Source organism: Calliphora vicina, chromosome 5 (assembly GCF_958450345.1).
Source record: "Calliphora vicina chromosome 5, idCalVici1.1, whole genome shotgun sequence".
Taxonomy (NCBI): Eukaryota; Metazoa; Arthropoda; class Insecta; order Diptera; family Calliphoridae; genus Calliphora; species Calliphora vicina.
Genome location: NC_088784.1, coordinates 31,946,907 through 31,972,997, shown reverse-complemented (window position 1 = coordinate 31,972,997; position 26,091 = coordinate 31,946,907).

Sequence of the window (26,091 nt, the reverse complement as noted above, 5' to 3'; positions counted from 1 at the left end):
TATATTTTTAATATTATAAAATATTCGGACCAAATTTCGTATTTTTTGTTCCATTAGTTTCGGTCATATCATGTTATTAACATCGGATGTTCGCTGAGGTGGGTCAACGTATTTCCACATATCTTTGTCCATATATGTTTTACCGATTTTTCCAAACATTTTTCAGAAACTAGAAACATTAATAATAAATTTCATGCCCTTAGAGGTCCTTTTATTTTGGCTCTATCGCACTTAAAATTCAGTTGATGAAAAAATTCAAGTATTTGTCTTAAATTGGTGGCCACCACTGTATGTATTCGGTGCTTTTCGAAAGAGTTGTTCGACTTCTTCTGCCTTACCAATATCTGTTAGACTTTTTATTCTTCCTGATCCAGGTTTAATTTCAATGTTCAAGTTTTCCTTATATTGTTAAATGGCTTTGGAAACAGTGTGGTGGTAAACATTCAGATTTTTTTTCGGTGAACATTTTGACCGAAGTAAAAGTTGAAAATTAATGATTTAGTAAAGATAATATCTGACATATTTTTAAAACCTAAAAAAATATTAATGTGTTGGACCAAGGATAAGTTTTGACTGGAATAGTGTGTATAAGTTTTTTTTTGAGCTCACATTTTACGACTTTTCTCACACCAAAGAGCACCTACAGCGGCATAGATAATGAGTTTATGTCAACAAATTCGTTAGTATAATTGTGAATTTCTGTATAATTGTGAATTGTACTTGAATGTAGGTTAATTAATTTAGTTTTTTAGTCTTGTTGTGCTCAAAAACAAAGCCGGCAAGAATCTGACAAACACCGCTTATGCCCAATAATAAGCTTTTGCCTATGATCCTTTTTCGTCAACTTATAGTCGACCACAGCTAACCAGCTGATATCACGGTTCAGCTGGGTATTCCTCAGGTCGTTAGTATTGGTACACTTATGTTCGAATGCAGCTATTTGGGGTGAAAAGTACTACTATTTTACAGATTTCCTCTCGGTTTCGTAAACGATAACAGCTAAGTGATCAAGTCTCAGAGGAACTGTTGATTACCAGTCAACGACAACGCTCACCTTCGGTCTTCCCCAGGTCTGCAGTGCAAAAGGTGATAGTGCGTCTAGAAGTTTCTGGTACCATGACGAATGTCGTGATCTATTAATATAAAGTAGTGATCTAATGTTATGGTGGTAGCCTTGCAGGCAATTACAGTTTAATATATTATGTACCAAAGTGCATCGGTCAAGGGCAGTCAACCAAACCACAAATATTTTGTTCTAAAATTATTTTCGGGACACCCTATCTCTGACATGTACATATCTTTCGATTTTGTAAAAAATTCTTCGACATGAACTCAAAAACAAACCTGTGACAAATGCCATCGTTTTTATTATCTATCCTATGGCTAAATGAAGTTAATCGCTTTGATTGGGAGTTTGTTTTGTTGTGTGTAACTTCAGAAAACGGCAGACAAAAAAAAATCGAATAAAAATCAACAGCAGTCATCAAAGTGTATTTAAAAACTCTTGATATAAATACAAAGACTACCAGAGTACTCTACATGCAAGAACACTTGAGCGGGATAGAAATAAAAATGAAACACAGTCATAAAACCAAATCAACTTTGAAATGCTGAAGGAAGGAAGAGATAGCGAAAGAAAGAAGCACACCATGGAATAAATAAAAAAAAATATATATGAAATTGTACATCTTTTTATGGAGTTTATTAATCTCAGCAATGCTGTAAATAAAGGTCTGCTTGACTACCTTTTGATAGTGGCATTTCGAAGCCGTCCAAATGAAGGGTTGACTGACTTTAAAATTTATATTTACTCAATTAGAGTGTCAAAGGATTGTAGTAACTAGGTGCATATTTATATTTCACTACAAAGAAATGGAAGGAAATTTAAAGCTAATATTAAACGACAATTTAATAGATCCTAAATTAAGATGTTTTTTTACAATAAACAAATTTAAAAGCATTCCAAGAGGCGACTTTATAAGATTTTCGAAATTAATTTTATTTATTTGAAAATAGAAATAAAAAAAAAACATTTAAAGGCGTTATATTAATTTAAAACTGATAACAAACTGACGAAATTAAATTTAAAACGAAAATAAATAAATAAAATTGCTGTCTTTATGGCTGAACAGAATACGAAATAATGGAACGAACAAAACGAAAGTAAAGCAATCTTTGTTTTATTATGCAGCCCATAAGCTTCCGTCCGATAATGATAAAAAATATAAAGAAATACTTTAATTTGAGATTAAGATAAATTAACTGAAATATTCATTCCAAGGTGAAGCAATCACCATCAGCCGGCCAAACAATATGCTGGAATGCTGATGTGATGCGATGTGCTGATGTTAAGAAAAGTGTTGTGTGGTGGCAGACAATGGGCTCCATAAAATAAATGATGATTGTTAAATTAAACATTTCATTTTAAAGACAAAACATACAAAAGACACACGAAATTAAGGAGCTTTGCGCGACGCTTTACAGATAATAAACTCAATTCAATGGATTTGTGCACACCGAAACCCTTTTAAAGTGAAATAAAATTGAAATTAAAATGAAATAAAGAATTTGGTTGACCATGTCGGCTTTTTCCAACACTACTACTGGCAAGGCTATTTTTGAATTGATATTAGTTATTTATGCACAATAATAGATATCGCATTTGCGCCAACAAAAAGTCTCATGTATAATTAAAAATTACACTGCCATCCGTTAGCATGCAAGGTTCATATTCAAAACATAAAACCAGTTATACCAAGCAAAATTTTATTAAAATCGGACTATTCATTTTGAATTCTTCCACTGTGTGGTTTTGATGGTATCTTATAAGGGACAGTTATATTATGATCTGATGACCCCACAGAGCTGGATAAGCTTCCCGATAATAGCTTGCGAATTCTTTTCTTCGTCAAAGCTCCTTGCAAGGTAATACATCGCCACTGCTTGATCTAGATAAAAGAGAACCGAAGAATGTGAGACTTGTAATCGGGAATTGATCTCAATTGGATAATGTTATAAGTACTAAAAGTAATAGGTTTGCTGATACTGGTTTGAGGAATAGGTCCCATTCATTGCGACAAGAAGTCCATGTTATAAACTGTCTTGAACCACTGCGACATATTTGCTTCATCTAAGCTCTTTAAAAGTTGATACACTAACTCTGCCACTGCTTGATCTAGATATAAAGAGATCCGGACAATTTGAGACTTCTAATCGTAAATTGACCTGACTTGGAATATGTTTACCGATTAATATAGGGAACAAATCTACAGAAGATACAGGAAGTAATAGGTTTGCTGAGCCTGGTTCATGTTAGAAACTGTTTTGAACCACTACGACATCTTTTCTTCAGCAGTACTTCGATTAATATGAAATTTCACACGGAGGCATGGCAATGGAATAATTTAGTGTTTTTTAGACGATTGATCCTAAAGACATCACAGCAGTGGCGTTTTGTGGTCTCAAAAAACTACTAGTACTCCTTTCTTCCTAGAAATAAAGTTCTTAAGAAACTTACAATGTTTTGATATTATTTTGAAAGGTTGGTTAACGTGGTAGTTCAATGTTAGTTGGTATGTAGTTGCCCAGAAATATGTGTTTATTGACAGCTAGGGCGTTTCGTATTTTGCCTTGAAGGGACCCAATGCCCCTTTAATATTTCCAACAACTTTGAAATATCCCTTCTGTTACGTTAACTTCGCCACCCTACATTTATCTAAATTACATCATCTATTTTCAGCATTTTGTAGAAAATGTCTGAAGATACTACTTTTAGTAGTCCCCAGCTGAATTGCAATTGAAGGCATGTTAGAGATATTCAAATCAGATCCCATTCTGACTCGTTCATTAGTAGTTGTATCTTTGCGCAGGGACCCAAACTAAAGTAATGGCAGATATACGACCTAGCCTTGACAACTCATTATTACATTGTCTGACCAATTAATTTATAAATTTCAGCCTGAAAAACACTACATTCATTCGAAAGACGGTGTGAAATACCTATCTCAAGTTCGTTACAGAACACACCAGATCCAATACCACAGCTCATTTTAGAACCGTCTGTATATATTCTGGTATCAAGTTTACTTCTACACCGCTCACACCTGGAAGGAAATACAACTTCCAACACCCTATCAAAATCTGTATGTGGAGTAATATAGACAAAAAGGTTTGTTAAAGATCAGAATCTTTGGTCTGATAAAGATCAGAATCTTTCCATGGTCCTGAACTTTCGATCTTCAACAACCAGATTTATTAAGACTTGCTGAGGCAGAGGTGAAAATTATGTGAAGGTCAGCTGGAACAAGGTGCAGTTGTTAGCTGATCTCTGGACTTTATATAGTTGGTCTACGACATACAAGAGCTCCATATGTAAGAATTGCACGTACTACAGCCATGTACATCCATTTGAAAGGTAATTCAATAGACATTAACCTAGGCCCTACCGAATTTAAACTGTTTTTTTTATAAAAATTTTGAATTTAGGCTAAGAGTCCTAACGCTGGGCTTCCGAAACTGGCAGGATTTTCAGATGCTATGATACATTCGAAATTATGGCGCAATTGTCTCAGAATATATCTTCTCATGCCTTGGGACGTGTCTTCCGTTCTTCCGAATAATGCTGTATGTTATTATTTCCGATTGTTATTGTATAGGATCAAGGGTCCAATATCATTTACTGCCTTAAGAACCATCGAATGCCAAACTTATTGAGAAGCGTGTTTCAGATTTGGGTTGCTTGGAACACAACACTCTACAGAGGCATCACTCACATGTCACCCAAAACAACTACGCACTTTGTTTGCGATTATTTTAGCAACATGCTGATCAACGCATCCACGAGAACTGTGGGAACCGCATCGCAAAAGCTTATATGAAGATATTTTCATGTAATCACGCGTAATTGACCCTAACCAGCAGTATTCAGGTGCTATTTTCAGCCAAGCTCTATTGCTAATTGAGGACATGTGCATATTCATTAACAACAAAGTCTTAACTGAACTAGGAATGCCGGCTTCAATTCGGGATATAAACACTTTGCAAGACAGAGGCTTACGAAAAAATTATGCAACGTATAGCAAACGGAAATGGTGGACCATTTTTCCTCGATGCATCAAGAGGGAGAGGCAAATTATTCCTAATCCATTTAATACTGCTGAATTGTATTGTACTCGCAGTGGCATTATCGGGAATTGCATCGACGTCATTCGACCGCGGATGCAATGCGCACTCCAACTCACACTTAATTTGAGCCAGACAGAATCACCAACTTGCAAAATCAGCAAAAACTCCGGTATGGCCACAATCCTTAAACGTGCAAAATTGGAATAAATGCAAAATGACACATAAGAAATTGCTCGAAGCGCTCGACCGGAACCTGCGTGATTTTCAAGGAAACTACCAACCGATGGGAGGCACTCTGATTCTTCTTGCTGGTGACTTCCACCAAACTTTGCCCGTTATTCCTCGATCAATGCCCGGAGGTGAGTTGAAAGCATGCTTGAAATTTTCATACCTTTGGAACGCATGCGCATTTGATGGAAGACTCTTCTGCCGAAACATTCTCAAATCAATAGCTGGACATCGGAAATGGAAAAATTCCAATTGATCCCGCCACAGATGAGATTTATTTCTTTCGCCAGACAGATTTATTTCTGTCTGGCGAAACAATGAAATACAAATCGATTTACGCTGTAGTGAACGAAGAATAAGCCGTCAATTATTGTACTGAATTTTTGAATTCATTTTCTTAGCTATAACCATTCATAAAGCACAAGATCAGTCGTTGACTATTGGAGGCTTACATTTGAAAAATTCATGTTTTTCACACGGTCAATTGTATGTGGCTTGCTCTCGAGTTGACACACCAAATAATTTAAATATTTTTACTCCAAACAATAAAACAAGAAACATTGTATATCCCCTGGCCTTAAGATGAATTCACAAATATAATATCAAATTTGCCTTAAATACATTCGTTTCTTTTTAAGGGCATTGCTTGGCATTGTACTGCTACAACTTTGTCATAGGACCATCTCATCCGCCGTCATCAGGCGGATAATTAATGAGACCGTGCTTTAGTTTTTTCCGACACTGTATATTAAAGTCGAGATCGAACAGATGAGGAGCCGCAGAACAAAAGGTACTTTTTGAAAATTTAAAAATTTTGGAAAATTGATTTTTTTTAGAAGATTTCAACCCAAATATTCGAAAAAGTACCCTTTGTTCTGTTTTCTAAGGGCCTACAATGACGACCGGGTTCAGCTAGTCAAACACCAAGACAGCGGTGGGTCTAACATATGGATAATTTAATAAGCTTTGTTACTATAATTTAATTTATATCGGTTCAGATTGCACAATATTCCACACATTATACTAAACACACATATTGAACATATTTCAACTTATTTTTGGGGCAGCTAACAAAAAAACAAAATAATTTCTTTTAAATACATTTTAGATAAAATATTCAAGAAGCTTTAGATAAAGTATTTTTGTTTCTTTCCATTTTTCTTAAATCCTAAACATTTTGCCGCTTAAAATAATTTTTGGTGTTTAAAAAATGTTGGAAAAAAACGAACACATAATTCTAAAAATGTGTTCAAGTATCTGTTCTTGCATGGATTTCGTTAGTTTTTTGTTTTTTCTTCTGGCTGTCCAAGTGACTGGCGTTGAAATATTTCGTAGTCAGTTTTTACGCTTCTTTAAGATAAATATCTTTATTTTTGTTCATGCCTTTAGTTGCTTGTTGGTTTTTCTTGAGGTACAAGTATTTAGTCTTTTTTAATAAAACGAAAAAATCATTTTAATTAATTTCACTTTTTTTTTACAACTACCATTGTCAAGATTAATTTCATGTTTTCAGAGTAAAGTGTAAACTGATCTGGGTGTTGAGTTGAAATAATTTAAAAGATTAATATGGACTGGACTCGTTGCTTTTTTTGGTAGTGTATATAAAAAACTCCAATGTATTTTAGTAAAAACCACTAAAGACATCATTAGGCTGTGAAAAAAGGGTGTTAAATTTCAAAGAGATTTATAAATTTAAACTTGTAGGTTTATGAAATAAAATGCATGAAATAAGAGTTAATTTTGTGTGATCATTACACCAGTAGTCAAGATTAAACGATAAGAAAAAAGTTGAACATGCAGACCATTTTTGTTTTGGTCGTAAATTTATCAATGGTACCAGACAAATTGTGCAAAACATTTATTAAAATCTTTAGTAAAAAAAAATAAACATTCATTTTAATGTGTTTGTTTTTTTTATAATATAAAATATGTAGTCTTTCTGTTCATTGGGCGTACAATGACCACGTGCAACAATGTTTGAGATTGTGTTTAAGAGAAGCCAGTGCCAAACAGAGGTTGGAAGATATGGCCTTACTTTATGATATTTTTTCACAGATATTTAATACAGTCGTGGTCTTTGCTCGCTGCAGCCAAATGGAGTCAAAATAGTTATCGGGATATTCAAGAAACTTCACAAGTCAGAAAAGAAACATGGTAATATCATACGCCGAACTTAGGATGAGAAAGTGAGAAACGTCATGTGAATGTCTCTGCCTTATCTGGAGAAGATGGCTTAGAGTAACCATGAGCTGTTCACTAAAAGGGAGCGTAACGGAATTCTGGCCCTGTCAGTTCTATTTGAATATTGTAGTTACTCAAAGCCTTAATCCACAGATCGTTTAGGATATAGGGTTATGCTGAGACTGCCATATCAAAATAATGAATTGAATCTGACTTAACCTAAAATCAACTTTCAGTTGTATTGACTTAACGGTCGTTAATAGAAAGTAAACATTTTTTTCATCAAGAACACATCCCTTTGTGGTCGATTGGCCGGTGGACCGCACAACACACTACAGGGAAAATTCGTTCTTTAGCCTTACTGTACGTATGTGGAACCAACTTCCCGCTGAAGTGTTTCCTGTCATTTTCAATGTAGGAAAGTTCAAATCGAATGTCCATAAACACTACTCCCTCTTTCCTCCCTCCAATAACCTATTTTCCTAGTTTCAACACAATGCTTGACATGAGTATGGGTCATCCCCTGCGTGCTGGTCTAAGAAGAAAAAAAAACAATTGAAAATATTCACGATATAATGCTAGCCGATATTAGTTTGAAATTGCGAGAGATTGTGGAAGCCACAGACATCTGACATGGCTCAGTGGTTTCAATTTGGAATGATCACTTGGGTATAAGAAAGGTTTCCGCAAAATTGGTGCCACGTTCATTCACAATCGACCATAAATGCAAGGGTAAACACATGTGCAGTTTCCATGGCAAAACTTCACGAATTTGGCTATAAATAGCTCCCTTATCCGCCATAATCTCCAGATTTAGCCTCAAGTGACTAATTTTTGTTTCCAAGCCAAGATTGCCTCAAGGCATGCATTACAAAACACAAATTATCTCAAAAAGTAATTAGTAATTATTTTTTTTTTAAATTTAACTTTGACTTTAGTTACAGATTTGTTAACATTTCCCTTGAAGGTCGAAAGTTTTACTAACTTGTAGTCTCCCGATCTATTCGAAATATTTTTTATTAGTTCTTTTTCATTAGTTTTTCAATAAAATCGTATCATAATTATTGTTTTTTACACCTAAACCGACAACAATGGCCTGAGGCACTCTTCACGTTTTTGCAACTGGTTCCTAAACAAATTAATCTGATGTCTCTACTGAGTTAATTGGGTCATAATTACCCTAAACAAAATTATTCGACAACTTTTTTTTAGATTTTTAAAGTTTGCTGGTTAGAGGGTTAACTTCAACGATGAAGTCAAATATGTCACGGACTTATTGACCCGGTCTCATGTGATACATTTTATTTATATATCGGTACTGACTTAAGTATGCACAGTCTGGTGGGGGTCTATGAGATTGGATAGTTATTGGATAATGCTCAGTAAAGCGCCTTACTTGCTACCAGTGCTTGGACTATACCTGTTGAGGTATATTTTGCTAAAGTGGCATCAAGGATATCCGACTATATAAGTTGGCTTTAACGAAGCCAATGTCGGGGGTGTTTTACTATGAAATTGGCTGCATTGAGCAAGAAATTAGTGTTCCTGGAATCACGGACTACAAGGTCTCAATACTCGAATTCCAAAATATACAACCTCAATAGCATTTGCGGAAAAGCGATACTCTCACTAATCACATAGACTGTTTTAAGGGTACGCACTATTCACAGACGTATCTAAGATGGATAAATGCACAAGAGCTGGTGTCTTCATAAATGAGACTAATATACTCGAATATCATATAGATTTTCCGCATATTTCAATGTCTTTCAGGCTGAGATCTTAGCGGTCTTAAAAAACCTTCAGGATAGATAACTGCAATGTCACTGATGGGAGCAGATGTAACTTTTTATGTTGATAGTCAAGAGTCGTTGAGAGCTATGATGAGCCATGTGGTTAACACCAATGTTGAGGTTTACCACAAGAGAGCTCTAAGCTGTAATAGGTCTGCTGGAACAAGTCAAGTTTTTACACTTTACTTGGTGATAAGGGAGAAAGCTCCGGTCTGTCACTGTTATAAGACAAACTATGAGTTATATATGGATATCGCAAACCAATACTGGACCAAGGTGCTATATGACCCAAGGTGGACATTGCAGGGACCAGATTCCACTTAGAATTTGGGTTCAAGGTTCGACAAGGTCTAGAATTTGTAAATTGGAAAATACCATGCCGGGTTTTTGTAGGATTCAATATTATAGTCCAGGAATGCTGGGTATCCTTAAACAGGATGGCGAGACATTCGAAAGGCGTACACATGTAGGTACGTGAACACGGAGATATTACAGGTAACTGTGTTGCTGATGCTTTGGTGAAGTAATGCCTGACGGAGACATAGACTTCCTATGCAGGATTCCGTTACATAATTGCAAGCTACAAATTTGGAACTTTTACTGTGAGATCGCTCAGACAAGATGGGGATTCGTACCCACACGACCCAGAATAATATGGCCCCGACTAAACCGAGGGCGGACAACATATCTTCTTGGCCTGTCACGTTCATAATTTAGTAATGTAGTGGTGGTGATAACCGAACACTGCACATTTGGCAAACATGCTAGGAGACTTGACCTTCCCTATAACGACTTCTATAGAAGTTGTCAAGATGAAGAGGAGGAAACTATTTGCCATCTTCTCTGTCTTTGTCCAGCAATAGGAGTAGGGTATTCATTCTACTAATGATCGTTCGATTAATCGAATAATTTCTTACGAATAATTATTCGAACAATTTAAAAATGGCCATTTTCGAATAACGAATAATTCGAACAATTTTATGTAGAATAATCGAATAAAACGAATAAATGTTCATATATATTTAAATTTATTAAATTGCTTAAAATTTTTCATAATTTCAAATTTAAATAAACTCACAAAAATTGTATTGTTTCTGAAATTCGACAAATAACTAAAAACAAAGGGTTTTTCGATCACTGTCGATGAGTGTTCCGATAGCTCCTTCTATAAATATATAAATATTACTGCAAAAAGTTACAATTCTAAAAACAAATCTTTCAATATTTTTAACTTAGGATTTGAACCAATGAAAATAAAAGGTACGGCGAAATATTAGAAGAATCGCAATTAATAATCAAAATATTAACTTAGATTAAAGTGGAGTTGAATGTGTTGGAGAATGTGATTTTGAAACGGTCGTCGAAAGTGATATTGAGGATGATATTTATAATGATTACATTAAAATAGATGAAGATCATGATCTTAAAATAAATCGAATGTTAAACACAAATATTTCAAACTAACGTTTTGTTGCAAGAAAAGCATGGACTTCGTCTTATACATGATTTTGAACATCGTTGAACATCCTTGTCTAACATGGTAATAAGCTTTTTGCGTATTTGTAAATACGTCAATAATGCACTGCCTGACTTCAAATTAGCCACGTTCACTGACTTTGGACTGATTCCCTTTATTGTGTAATTCGCCAAGACCACTTTATTAAGCAAAGATTCGGCAACGTTGATAGAGCTTGAGGGTATAATAGAATTTGTTATAAATAATTTAGAAATAGTGAATAATTAATTTACTAAAGAATTAGTTACTCATTTAAAACCCGAATTAATGAACGACATACAAAAGTTCTTAATACGTTTATATTGTATTTGAATTCAGGATCATGTCCAACTAGCTCAAATTTTTTAAAGCGGAAACTAAAGGGTTTGCTAGTCAATTGTTTTGTAGATTGTTCGGAAGTTAATCTGATCAAAATATTTCTGTTGAAAATTTAATTATGGACTTTGTTTTCGAATGTTTTTTTACATTATCAATATTTGAATTGTTAACTTTAACGTTATTTTTTGTTTTTCTCTAACAATAAAGTATTAAAAAACCTACGTCAAAACTTCATTCTTTACTTTTTTTAAAAAATTTAAGTTATTCGAATAATTCGATTAATTTTAAACGTGTGATCGAATTATTCGAACAAGTTAAAACCTCTTATTCGAATTATTCGTTTTATTCGAACAAGAGAAAAATCGAATAATTCGAATACCCTAAATAGGATATCTGCCCATAAAGTTTCTAGGACATCGTTCTCTAAATAGTCTTTCTGAGCTTTCGGACATGAAGTTAGAGTGCATCAATGCCTTTATCAGAAATAGCTAATCAGGCCAGACACGGGAATCTCCACGGAGAGACCTAATATCCGTTAATAGACTGGTGCTTAATATTCTCCTCTCCACTATTTTTTCGAACCTCCTTCCTCTTCACTTCTTCATTCCATCTTACTGTCCCTTTCTCTTTTCATTTCCATCTGTCCCACTTTTCTACCTTTATTTTCTGGTTACGCAAAGGGGCCCATTTCCTGGACCAAGTGAGCTGCTCTCTTTCATGTCTCCACTATGCGGCTGCCTGAGAACCTAACCTAATATAATAAATAGGGTTACTATATGGCTGTGACGATGAATCTACGATAGAACGGGGAACATTGTTGGTTATAAATTGAGGAATGTATTAATTTTAAGGGGAATCATGTGGTTTAATGATAGGACAAGATGAATTTAATACTTATGTTTAAAGTGTGTTGATTTTGGTTAAATATGTAAAATATTAATATTTTAAATAAATGTTATATAAAGCTCGAATAAAAATTCTATAACTACCTACTTCTAGCAAATTTAAATAAAAATTCATTACTAATCTATGAAATGATTCATCATTTTCTTGTAATATGGTTTATAATAAAAATTATGTTCCTTCATTTTTTATAAGTTCAAATGCTTGTACATTTACCACACATTTAGACATATTTTTTGGTATGAATTTATATTTATGGGGAAAAATGTGTGTTTATTTTTTTAAGAATTTATGATTATGCTTTGATTTGAAGGAGTTTTTGATACATTATTTTTTATTTATTTTTATTTATATTCAGTTTCCACCAGTATGAGTTCGCGTATCAATAACATGTTGAGGCGGTAGGAAATCAAAAAAAAAAATTTAGAAAAAATTTACATGACGAGATTTTTTTCCAAGGGTTACGGTAATATAAATTAAGTTATACGAAGGTTTTTTTTTTCAAATACTTGTATGAGTTCAAATAAAAAATGACAGAGGGAAATATATTTATGTATATGTAAAACGATTAGATTTGTGTTAGTGAAATGTACAGAAGTGTATGAAAATGTATGTGTGCATGAGGGTAAACGGAATGTTTGTGTGTGAGCATGGTATTAATTTATGATTGCCGCCTGCTAGTTGTTGGAATTTTTTTCTGTTGTTCTTGTTGAAATTAAAACATAAATCGAAAATGTAACAACATGATTATGTTGTTGTTGCTGTTGATTTTTTATGCTTATAAATTGATCCTTTTTTTTTGTTGTACAGGTTTTTTTATAACATTTTCCTTTCAATATTTTATTTTTATTCTCCCTCCCTTTTAGAGGGTTTTACAGGGCGATCAGAGTTAATGTGTGTATATGTGGTATTCTGATACATATTCACACACACAACGAAAATAATGATTATATTGTTTTTCCTGTTCATAAAGTGGAATTAAATTGTTTATGGTTCAAAGGTATGATGCGGTATTTGATTTGCTGCTTTTGCTCGCCAGTTTCTACCGTTGGCTGATGATGGTTTACTACTGCTAGTATTATTATTTTGTTACTGTAGTTGTTTTTGTAACGCACCTGTGACCTTTGATTGTATGGGGGAAAACGAGGGCAGATGTGAAATTCCTTTAAAATAATTACATAAAGAATTTTTGGAATTTAGCAGAAGCCTGTGAAAAGAAGTTAAAAATTAAACAAAAGTTCCTGCACCATTAAGGAATAAGATTAGGAGAAAGCTGAACATTTTCACATTGATGTATACCCTATTAAACTAGTCTGTAATAGGGTGGACCTTATTTAGCTGTATGTTGATGCTCCCAAGGTCTAAAATTATTCTCCGTCATCTAAAAACCAATTGCTTAAAATTTGTGTAAAATCGGGAATGTTCAGATATTGCACATTTTATTTTAACTTTTCAGTTTTGGGTCAAAGCAGAAATCTTTAAAATAAAAATTCCAATAAAAAATAGTTTTCATTGACATATCTCTTCAATACAAAGAGCACAAACTCTAGACTAATTGAGGTTGAGCGTTGATTTTGTAAGCCACCACGGAAAAATCCATTACAATGAAAAGACGAAAAAGAAGAACAAAAAATGTTCTTGACGAACACCACAAACGAATAAAGGACCAAGATTTAAAGATAAGGAACTGGAATGTTCGAACCCTTTATAGACACGGTGCTGCCATCCAACTGGCAAATGCTGACATCATTTGTATCCAGGAAATGCGATGGTTAGGGCAAAGATGATCCAAAAAGGCAACCTGTGATATATTCTACAGCTGACATATAGAAAAGCACAAGTTCAAAAATCGAATGCGAAACCATGACGTCGGTTTTACACCCGTAAATGAATGGCTTGCTGAAATCCATATTAAGGCTAAATTTTCAACATAGCCTGCTTCGCGCACACGCTTCAATCGAAGAGAAAGACGATGGGGTTAAATACAGTTTATGTGATAGTCTTGAGGAACTCTACGATCACTGCCCGAAACATGACAAAAAAAATTATCCTTGGTGATTTCAATGCCAAAATTACATCTTAATATCCACAAGGCTGATCAGGGGATATCCAAGTCCCTGATCAGAACACGAGAAACCAAATTGATCACGTTGTGATTGATGGAAGTCATGTATTGGATGTACGGTGCATACTGGGTGCAAACATTAAGGACCACTATCTTTTTACGCCAAAAAAATCAAAAACTACCCGCGCTGATAAATAAAGAAAACTGGACACCACAAAGCTCCAATCACAACAGATAGCTAGAAGCTACTGCGCTCGTCTCTCCGAATTGCTTCAAGAAAATGCTATACATATATATGAACAATGGACCCATATGTCCCATTTAATTCGGACCTCTGATCGACCTCGATGCCACTGCAGCGAAAAGTATTGCTGATACGTAAGTCGACAGGTAGAAGAGAAAGAATGAGAGTCGCATGTTCAGATGGACGAAATAAGAACAAGAAAGGAGTGAGTGTGAAGAATTTGAGATTTTTACATGCTTTTGGCAGGCGATGAAGTCAACAATACCACAAATGAAAATTCCTCACCTGAAACGGCATCGACATACCACCGCACGACTAAATTGCGGTACAAACAGCTATAGCCCGCTTGAATAATACTAAAGCCGCTGGAGCCGATGGCTTGCCCGTTGAGCTTACCAAACGGAGGCGAATAGTTGGTAAGCCAACTGCTGTGCAAAATATGAAAAATATTCCAGATGAATGGAACCTCAGTGTACTGTGTTCTATTAACAAAAAAGGAGACCCTACCCTTTGCACCAACTACCGAGGTATATGTCTCCTCTACATTGCATACAAGATACTTTCTAGCGTGATATGTGAACGACTGAAGCCATACACTAACAAGCTGATAGGAAAGTATCAGTGCTGTTTGAGACCTGGTAAGTCCACCAAACCCTGAAAAGGACCAAAGAAAAGCAAATCGACACCCACCATCTATTCGTCGACTATAAAGCTGCGTTCGATAGCCCGATAAGGGAAAAATTTTATATCGCCATGGTTGAGTTTGGTATTCCTGCAAAGATCGTACAGCTTTACATAATGACGCTGAGAAATACTCAAAGCTTCGTAAAAATAGGAGCAAACCTCTCCGATCCATTTATGACAATGAGACAATTTAGGTAAGGCAATGCTTTATCATGTGATTTTTTCAATTTGCATGAAAAAAAATTCAAGAAAAATTATATTATCTACAATAAAAGCATTTGCTGACGACATCGACATCATTGGTCGTCACACACGAGCAATAAGCAGAGCATTTGCAGAACTCGAAAAGCAGTCAAATAATATGGGTCTAAAAGTGAACGAAAATAAAACCAAGTACTTTATTTTGAGTAGTAAAATGTCGAAGCATATCGTACAGCCCAAAACTTTCGGAGACTACAATTTCTAGGTTATTAAAGATTTTGTTTATTTAGGTGCCAGTGTTACTAACAACAACGAACTCAGCTTAGAAACAAGCGGAGAATAACTCTTGCCAATAGATATTACTTTGGGATTAGTAGACAATTGAGAAGTAAAGTCCCCTCTCGAAGGACGAAGATAACACTGTATAAATCGCTCAATTTACCCGTCCTCTCAATGGTGCTGAAACATGGCAGTGTTTGAAAGGAAAATGCTCCGTAAGATTTACGGCCCTATACTCGTTGATGATAGATTCAGAATTACAATGAACGATCTATACGCCGACGTAGATGTAGTCAAGCGCATTAAAATCGAACGAATTCGTTACCTCGGACACGTTTGGCGAATGGATAATGATGCTCTAGCTTTAAAGGCATACAAAGATGAACACACCGATGGGCAACACAGAAAAGGGCGGCCCAATCTCCGTTGGAATGACCAGATGTGAAAACACTTGGTGTCTCCAATTGGCGCCAGCATGCAGAAAACAGGAATAGCTGGCGTTCTGTTTTGCTTCAGGCTCAAACCGACCCCTGGTTCTAATAGCCATATAAAGTAAAAGTACAAAGAGCACATTCGTGTCAAATGAACATAAATAAAAATTTGAATCAGTCAAGTGATCAGACATAAATGAAAATTACTGTCTATAAGGGATGACTATTGGCTTACTTCTGGGTATTTTAGAATTACCCTCGTACAAGTCTATGTGTACATTCATATGTCGAGTATATGTATATGCAGTATGCCTGTTTGTATCAGAATGTACATAGATGAAGAGTTGTTAGTTGGCATAATTGTGTTTACTTTCAGTAAATTTATGTTAAAACAAAATAAAAGGGTATTAAACTCGGCTCCGTAGTGGTGTAAAAACATTTATAAATTGTGTATAGGTGAATTTTTTATTTCAGTGGTTATAATGAAGTTGTTTTTGTTATTTTTTATATTATTCGTCCTGTATAAACAATAAATTTATTTAAAACTATTTATTATATTTACTGCACCCTATGTCCTACTACAGTAATTTGCTTAGACGTAGGGAAAATTAAATATATTTTTTGTACTAAAATTAAAATCGTTTCCCATGAAAAGGTAAATTAGTAAAAGAATTGATTACTAAATAATTAACGTCTGCGACAAAAAATGCAGCCAGTGTAGTTTATTATTTTTGTGTTGTGTTTAGAAAATTAAGTATTTCAAAAATAATATAATATTCATGCATAACTAATAGAATTTTTTTAGGCCGGTTCAGATCCGGCCATTTTTGTAAGACTTCGATCGAACTGAATGTGCACCAATTATTTAAGGTTCCGCCGAACCCGAAAATTTCTATATTTACACAAGATTGTGCCTTACGCACAAGGTCTATACAAGATGGTCAAATTGCAAGTATATTTTTAAAAATTAAATAAAATTTTCCAAGAATTTGTTGACTGTTTCTAGTTCTATTTCACAACTGGATATTAGCCTTTAATGGCACTCTGCAAGAAAAATTCCACGACGCCAGATAATATGATTACCGAAAATAGTGCGCAAGTCCAAATTCAAAACTTAAACTAATCTATAGTCGTGGGAAATTTTATTAAAATCGGGATAGTACGATTTTAATAAAATTTCCCATTAAAATAAGTAAACGATTCATTTCCACTTTTTGTTCATTTCCCCACTTTGCCTCCTACCTCAAGACTGGGCAAATTTCAGTAAAATATTTACTGTGACATTGGAATTTATCATATAACTAGCTGAACCCGGTCCGCGTTGCTGGCCTTTAGAAAACATCTGTTTTATATTGCATCTCGATCTCGATTTTAATGTACAGTGTTAGACAAAGTCGAGAACCAAACTTCAATGTTAATACATGTAGTAGCATTTCGGCTGGTTCCGATGAATTAAAAAATTCAGTATGGAAATTTCTTATTCATGCACCTAATATGCAAGAGTAAACAAAATTGTTTATCACAGTTACCCGCCAGGCTATTCTGAAGGTTCCCTGAAAATTTCATCAAAATCGGTCCAGCCATTTTTTAATCCATACGGAACGTACATACACAAATCCATTTTTATGAAATATAGGGCATTAGCGGTATAATGTAAAAATTGGACTTTTATACGTCACTCCGCCCACAGACCAAATATCAAAAATCTGACTATACAGTGTTACCCGCTGGGAAATTCTGAATATTCCCTGAAAATTTCATCAAAATCGGTCCAGAAGTTTTTTATATATATAGATGGTATTAGCGGTATAATGTAAAAATTTGATTTTGCCACGCCCCTCCGCCCACAGACCGAAAATCAAAAATCTGACTTTACAGTGTTACCCGCAAGGATATTCTGAAGATTCCCTGAAAATTTCATCAAAATCGGTCCAGCCGTTTTTGAGGTCATTCGGAACATACATATATACATACATACATACCCACATACAAACATCCATTTTTATATATATAGATTAACATCCAAAGATGTTATTAATGAAATCAAAGAGAACGAACTAAATTAGCTGTATAAAAAAATGATACTTGTCTGTCAGTATCTGGTCTGTATCCCTGCAGCCTGCTTATGATCTTTGTTGTTCTTGTAATAGCTAAATCTAGAAAATTTGAGGTTAATTAATATTACAGGGTAAGTCGATAAGCCCATTGACTGCAACCTTGATATAAATTGGGGATGACACGATTCATAGTTGTGCCAGAGCTACATTTGTTTCTACGTGTCTGCTATGGGCGAAATCTCATTTTCAGCTGCGATATACGAATTTCTATCCAAAAAAGCCTGCACATATATCTATATGTTCTCCTGGTACATAGGAAGGTCCTTCCAACTGTATAATGTCGTAGTTTAGGTGACTCTCCAACGACATCCCAGGAGATTCACTGACTGGTAGAACGTTCAATTTCTCGTGTACCTAATGTTCAAAGGTAATTACAAGTAGATTGTGATAATTCTGATGACAATATTCTGGTAGTTTTCAACATTTCTTTACTGAGTACAACTCAGGAGCAGCGTAATTGATCACTGACCGACTAATTATCTTATAAGTAACAAGCAAGGTTTCTTTACGCCTTGATATCCTTGAAGACTGTTACTGATGACTTCGTTGAAGATGATTATTTTTGTTTATCGTCTCGGTTATATTAGCTAAATTATAACTTTTAATTGTATTGTAACATACAAAATAATTCAATAATATAAAACTATGTAACTAAGACCAACCGCCGATTTCTTTCTAAATTACTAGCAATATGATTAATGATATTTTATTCAGTGTTCTTTAAAATTACTTCTTTATAGAGAAAATGCTCTATAAGAATTTCCCAGATTCTGAATGAAACTGATAGTCTACTGCAAATTAAGGGTTGATTCCTAATGCAAACATCCTATTAATTTCACTGCTAGTTTCCAAGTGTTAAAAAATTTCAATTGTCCTAAATATCTTACACTTTGGACACATACACACATGAATATTTGTTTAAATACCTGACACAAGTATAATTAAGAAAATAATTTAATATTACAGTCAAAACCAGCCGCACACTGTACATTTGAGTGACCACAACACAAGTAGAGGTTCATTTAGTTGGTTTTCACCGATTAATTGTTGTTTTAAATTATAAAATACATTCATATGTATGTACTCACATAGATACATATATATGTAAGTATGTATATGCATATTATATACATTAACTTTCATAAATACATTTATTATTTTAGCTGTACTTCTTTCACTTGTTGTGTGCAAGTAAAATGCGCACACCCTGCTCGACAAAGAAATGAAAAGTATATTAAAAATTATTTTAGTACCAGCGTTAAGAGTTTCTCCACTCACCTCCTTTAGCATTTGCTGGTTTGTTAAGTAATTAGTATGAAAATACTGGAACCTTTAACCCAAACGCCAAGTACAACAGTTTACTTTGCCACCCAACATATACTACAAAATGATTTGTTCCATGGCTGATTATTACTGGGCAAAATACGTATAATTAATTACGTGGGTTTTTTTTACAAGGATTTCGAAGAATTTAAGAAATAATCACAATTATTTTGCAACATGCAAAAATATGTTTAAACAAATAAGTTGGTAGGTAAACAAAGTAGAGGTAGTTTTTATAAGAAGAAAATTATTTTGTAACAAAACTAGTGGGAAGGGAGCTGTCACGGTACTAATCACATTATTAGTTACTGGGTAATAGGAATCATTTAATTTCTGGTTTTTACATGAAAGAGATGAACAATTTAGACAACTTTTATTGATGACTTTAAAATTTTATGAACTTTTTGAAATCGATTTGTATTTTAGGCGGCCCATAAGAAACTCCAATTTCCATAAGAAACAATAATTATTTTTTTTTGACTGAATCCAATTCTAGACATTAAAATCTATGTAACCATTATTAAAATCCATACCAAAGTTCAATAATTTTACGGCAATTCAATGCAAAATATAATAGTTCAGACCAAAAATTAAACATATCCAATATATCGAATAAATTTTAAGAGCGATAGTGCCAAGACAAAAGGTCCTAAGGGTATGAAATTTAGTATTAATGGATTTAGTTGCTCAAAAAGGTTTCAAAAAAATCGTTACAACATTTATGGACGAAGAAATACGTTGGCCTAAGTCAACATCCACTGTTAATAATATGATATGGCCGAAACAAGTGGAACTAAAAATTTGTTCTGAAGATTTTCTAATACTGAAAGTATAATTACATAAAAGTTAATAAATAAGTTTTTTTTAAAAAAAATTTTTTTCATATTGCACAGTGGGGCAAAATTTAATTTTTTTTGAAAATAAATCTGGCATTTCTAAACGGCTATTCCGATCGGTATAAAATTCGACGCGAACAAGGATTATTTGAGTCTAAGTTATAAAAATGGGCTCTACAAATGCCCCAGGGGCGGTGCTATGAGGGCTCAAATTAGGGTATCTTCGACATGTAATATTTTTAAACACGTGCCATTCTTTTTGTTTCCCATCCAATTTTTGGAAAGTACTTGAAAAAAAATGTTTACGTGTGCTATTTATCACTTATAAATTCCGAGTAATAGACATTTTATAATTTGACCATACCTTGGTCCGCTTTTTTAAAAAGACAAGGCTTACTTTTGGACCAATGAGACTCGACTTTCTTTTGTTAGTTAGACAACTAAATTACCAATTATATGCAGAAGATCTTAAAGCAATATCGACTATATCCAAAAATAAACAGTTTTAAATTCAAAAATTAAAAAAATAATATTTTTTTTTAATTTTAATAATAAAACTTTCTTTAAGAATATATAACAATTTTATGTTTTTCTGTAAGTTTGTAAGGGATCTTTACGGAGAACATTTGGATTTAAAAACAAGTAAGAAAGTATGGTCGGTCAAGCCCTACATATATAATACACTACATTAAGTAAATGAGCAAAAACATTTTTCTTTTAAAATTTCAATAAGTTATATTTTTGAGCGAAATAAGGTCGTGTGATTTATGTCTATATTAAAGTTAACTGTGTTGAATTTTGTGTGTATACCAACATTTTAAAGAGATGTATGCACGTTAAAGTGATTTTCGGAAGCGGATTTATATGGGAGCTATGACTAATTATTGACCGATGGTAACAGAATTTGGTGACATGATTTTTTTATATATAAAACTAATTTGGAGCGGAATTTGTGGAGATAAATTAAACATTTATGACCGATAAATCCAATTTCGGAAGGACATTTGTATGGGGGCTAGGTGAAATAATCTACCGATTTCAGCCAGTTTCAATAGACTTGGTTCTTGGGCCGAAGAAATAATATGTACCAAATTTGCGACCTGTACCCTGCGCACAAGGTTTACATGGACAGCCAGCCAGTCAGACGGACATGGTTTAATCGATCGTTATACTTTAAGGTGATATTTTTGGGCGTTACAAACATCTGCACAATCGCATTATACCCTCCTCACTATGGTGGTGTAGGGTATAAAAATGTACCGTTTTTTGAATGTACGCCCTTCGAAAATTAACATATTTTTATCAAAATTTCGAATTTGGGCCACACGTTATAAAATCCCAAAGCTGGGATCAGAATACGGTAAGCAGTAGGGTATTCATTCCACTAATGATCTTTCGATTAATCGAATAATTTCTTACGAATAATTTAACATTTTAAAAATGGCCATTTTCGAATAACGAATAATTCGAACAATTTTATGTAGAATAATCGAATAAAACGAATAAATGTTCATATATATTTAAATTTATTAAATTGCTTAAAATTTTTCATAGTTTAAAATTTAAATAAGTAGAAATGATTAAAAAAAATGTTATTGTTTCTGAAATTCGACAAATTATAAGACAAAGGGACTTTCGATCATTGTAGATGAGTGTTCCGATAGCTCCTTCTATAAATATATAAATATTACTGCAAGAAGTTACAATTATGAAAAAAAAATTTCAAAATTTTTAACTTAGGACTTGAACCAATGAAAATAAAAGGTACGGAATAAAATATTTGTTATTTAGCTGGCGAAATATTAGAATAATCGCAATAAATAATCAAAATATTAACCTACATTAAAGTGGAGTGGACAATGACATCAAACTTTGGACAGATTCCCTTTATTGTGTAATTCCCCACGTCAACTTTATTAAGAAAAGATTTGGCAACGTTGGTAGAGCTTGATGTATAATACAATTTGTTATAAATAATTTAGAAATAGTGAATAATTAATTTACTAAAGAATTAGTTACTCAATTTAAAACCCGAATTAATGAACGACATAAAAAAGTTGTTAATACGTTTATATTGTATTTGAATCCAGGATCATGTCCAACTAGCTCAAATTTTTTAAAGCTTAGCTCCAAAACGGAAACTAAGTGTTTTGCTAGTCAATTGTTTTGTACATTGTTCGGGAGTTAATCTGATCAGAATAATTGTGTTGAAAAGTTAATGATGAACTTTGTTTTCGAATGTTTTTTAACATTATCAATACTTGAATTGTTAACTTTAACGTTATTTTTTGTTTTTCTTTAACAATAAAATATTAAAAAATCGACATCAAAACTTCATTCTTTACTTTTTTAAAAAAATTTAAATTATTCGAATAATTCGATTAATTTTAAACGTGTGATCGAATTATTCGAACTTATTCGAATTATTCGTTTTATTCGAACAAGAAAAAAATCTAATAATTCGAATACACTAGTAAGCAGGTTTGAAAACCTTGATGTGTTTTCTACTTTTCCCCAAAGTATTTTCCCAGCCCCGAAGGAAATGTGGACCCTATGGGCAAAATAGTAAAAAATACCATTTTTGGGATTTTCTCTCCAATTTTTAGAAATTGCGGGATTCTTTTTGATATTTCTACAAGCTTTTTTATTTTTTTTAAAATGAAAAAGCAAAAAACAAAACTCAAAAAAATTGAGTTTTGTTAATAAATAAAAATTTTATTACATATTTATAGTTTCTTAAACTAAAATTTGTATCAAAATTTGAATAGGATTGCAAATATTAGGAACAATTTAACACAAGTTAATTTTTGGTCGTTCAAAAATATTGCACGTTTCCATATTTTTGTGCCGAGATAGCGTTAGTAGTTTTGTTTTAAGTGTGCATTGGTTACACCAATAATGTTCTCAAATTGTTTATTCTACGTGTAGTTTTGGATCTATCTTAATTTTTCAATATTGGCTGTCATTAGTAAATTCGTGTGCCCGTTTCGTAATCTTATATAAACCTTTCTATAAATAAATTGATTTTAACATTATGTCCTCATCGCGAAAATGTTTTAGCAATGACCGAAATGTATACTGTTGCATTTGTGGTGAATTCACAGTCAAAAAAAGTTTAGAAATTCAATAACAAACTTAGTGAGAAACACATATTTCAATGGTGAATTAGGACCTGAATAAGACGTGGGTTCGAAACAGTTTAGCTAGACGCACTTCTTTCTGCAGTATGCGTACTTTTTTTTAGTCTGCATAACTAATAAAAAAGTTCGCTAAAGTACTTTTATTGCCTTTTGTACCTTTGTACTTCTGTTTAGCAATTTTAGCAACATTTTTTTCATAAATTTAAATTAACAGAATTTGAACTATTAAATCTACAAAAATTTCCAATAAAAGAATTTTTAAGCTGAAGCAAACATTTATATTTCTTGAATACCAAAATCACTTATTTCATTGCAATAAAAACCACACAGAGAAACCCTATATTATTCCTCGCTAGCAACTTGTTTAAATTTCCAAAATGTATCTAAATATACAATCCACATTGGAACACTAATTCAACATGTTGCAACATAAATTTAAGAGATTTTTTAAAGCACTATGCATTAAACACATTGAAGACAGCAGGCTTCACGACTTCACGAACACAAATGCTGCTGGCTGAAGTTGCAGCCGTGCGGCAGCCGGTGAATTCTTTTAAAGACGACAGCTTCAAAGTAAACAGCTGATTTATAATTCAGTGATGTCACTTTAATTTTTTATTTTAATAAAAAATAACCGTACAAAATTCCAAAGTAATTAAACGTTAAACAATTATTTTGAGTAAATATATATATGTGGTAATAATTTATGTACCTGTTATTAATTCATTTCAATATGGTTATCAGAAACTTCTCTTAATTAAGTAAAAAAAAATATATTTTTTTAAGCACTAATTTGATTTACATTTTTTATTATATTAGCAACACTATTTCTGTTTTGAAGTTGACAAAAATAGAAATTAGCCTAATTGGGCAGCAGCAGCAAACGAAGTCGTGTCGTCGTGAAGTTGTGCTGTCGTCAAAAGAATCGTCTTCATATAAACGTGTGTATTCTATTTTTGACAGATTGAAGTCGGAAGCCTGCTGTCTTCAATGTGTTTAATGCACTATGAACATGTTTAAATATTTGTTTTACTCTCCCCATAAATTGCTATAAAATGTTTATATAGAATTTAAACATGTTGCTATTACAATTTCAAGTTAATAAAATTATTACAACAAATGTTGCCTTAAAATTTAACTGTATTAACTACAGTGGGCTATTGTAACACAGCCCACACTAAAAGAGAGACAAATAAATTATTATACAATCGTGTATAAAATAACACTGCATTTCACTAACACAAGGTCAGAAATTGTTGCTGTTGAAATTAGCAACATCTAAATATATGTGAAACATTTATATTCCATGTAATTGGAACATTTAAAGAAGATACAAGATTCATATAAGAAATACTATAAGAATAATGGAAAGAACATTACTTTATTCTTTGCTGTATAGATTTGAAGAAGAAATGAAAGAAAATTCAATTAGATATTGAATAATACTAACATGGTACCTGTACTTAGGTATTGTATTATTAGTAATTCGTATAATTGTATAAAACGCTTATTAGTATTGATATAGAGGTTAAATTCAGCAAATTCGTTTATATTAAAACCCTGCTACTGGATTATAGACGCCTCATAAATGTCATGAGAAAATGTTGTTGTATTTATTCATATCATAGCAAAATGATTTTTAAAGTTTATAAAAATATCAACAAACTTGAAAACTGTATTCCTGCGACATTTCTTCTTTATATATTGTGCCCTAACAGTGGAAAATATTTAAGTAACATTAAAATCTAATCAAAATTTAATGGATGTATCAAGTATTGGTTAGATTTTTTAACAACAATTTTTGAATTTTTTTTGAAAATAAAAAATAATATAAATTTCCTCATTAACTAAGTAGTACCAAAAATATTAACTAGCAAACTAGCATTTTGTAAGGAAAATATGTGCAAGACAAAGTTTGAGACTTTGTCTTGCACATAGTAAAATTTACTAAATGGATTGAAAGTTATTGCTTGAAGTTTCCCAAATCTGACACAATGTTCTTAACCCTTCACATCATGTTGTTTTTAAAAAATTTTTTACGTCATATGATCTTCTGGTAGAACGAAAGAGGATTTCGAGCAATTGGAACTCTGTGCGATTCAAGAACAATGAAACGTCTACTAAAAACAAAAGCACTATTCAAAAAGGAAAAGAGAGGATATTTTGACTGCAGATTTGACAAGACCAATAAAATAAAATTTGTTCAATGAAACGACAATAGTGAGGTAACCGTGGGGTCCAATTTCGAACCAATGCATATGGTAAAATGCTGTTGTTTTACCAGGTTGATTGCAGAATATAATTCGGGAATGGGTGGCGTTGACATTCATGATCAATCTGTCAATAATTACAGAATAAAGAAATGGTGGTGGACGCTTTTTACCGCAATGTTGAGTTCTATTGTGGTAAATAACAGGTGGCGCAAAACTAATCCTCCTATCAGAAAATGCTATAAATTTTGCGATTGGCCCCTAATGTCAGTTCTGTTTTGACATTTGTGTAGTAAACACATGCGAAATAAACGTTAATAAACAATGTTACGCTACACTGCTCCAGAACGCGGAATATTTGCTGATTATTTATTTCACCAAAAATCGGTCGGCGACTTCATCAAAAATAATCATGAGTGATGAGGCCCATTTCTATCTTAGGGGGTACGTAAATAAGCAAAATTTACGCTTCTGGGGCACTGAAAATTCGCGTGTAAC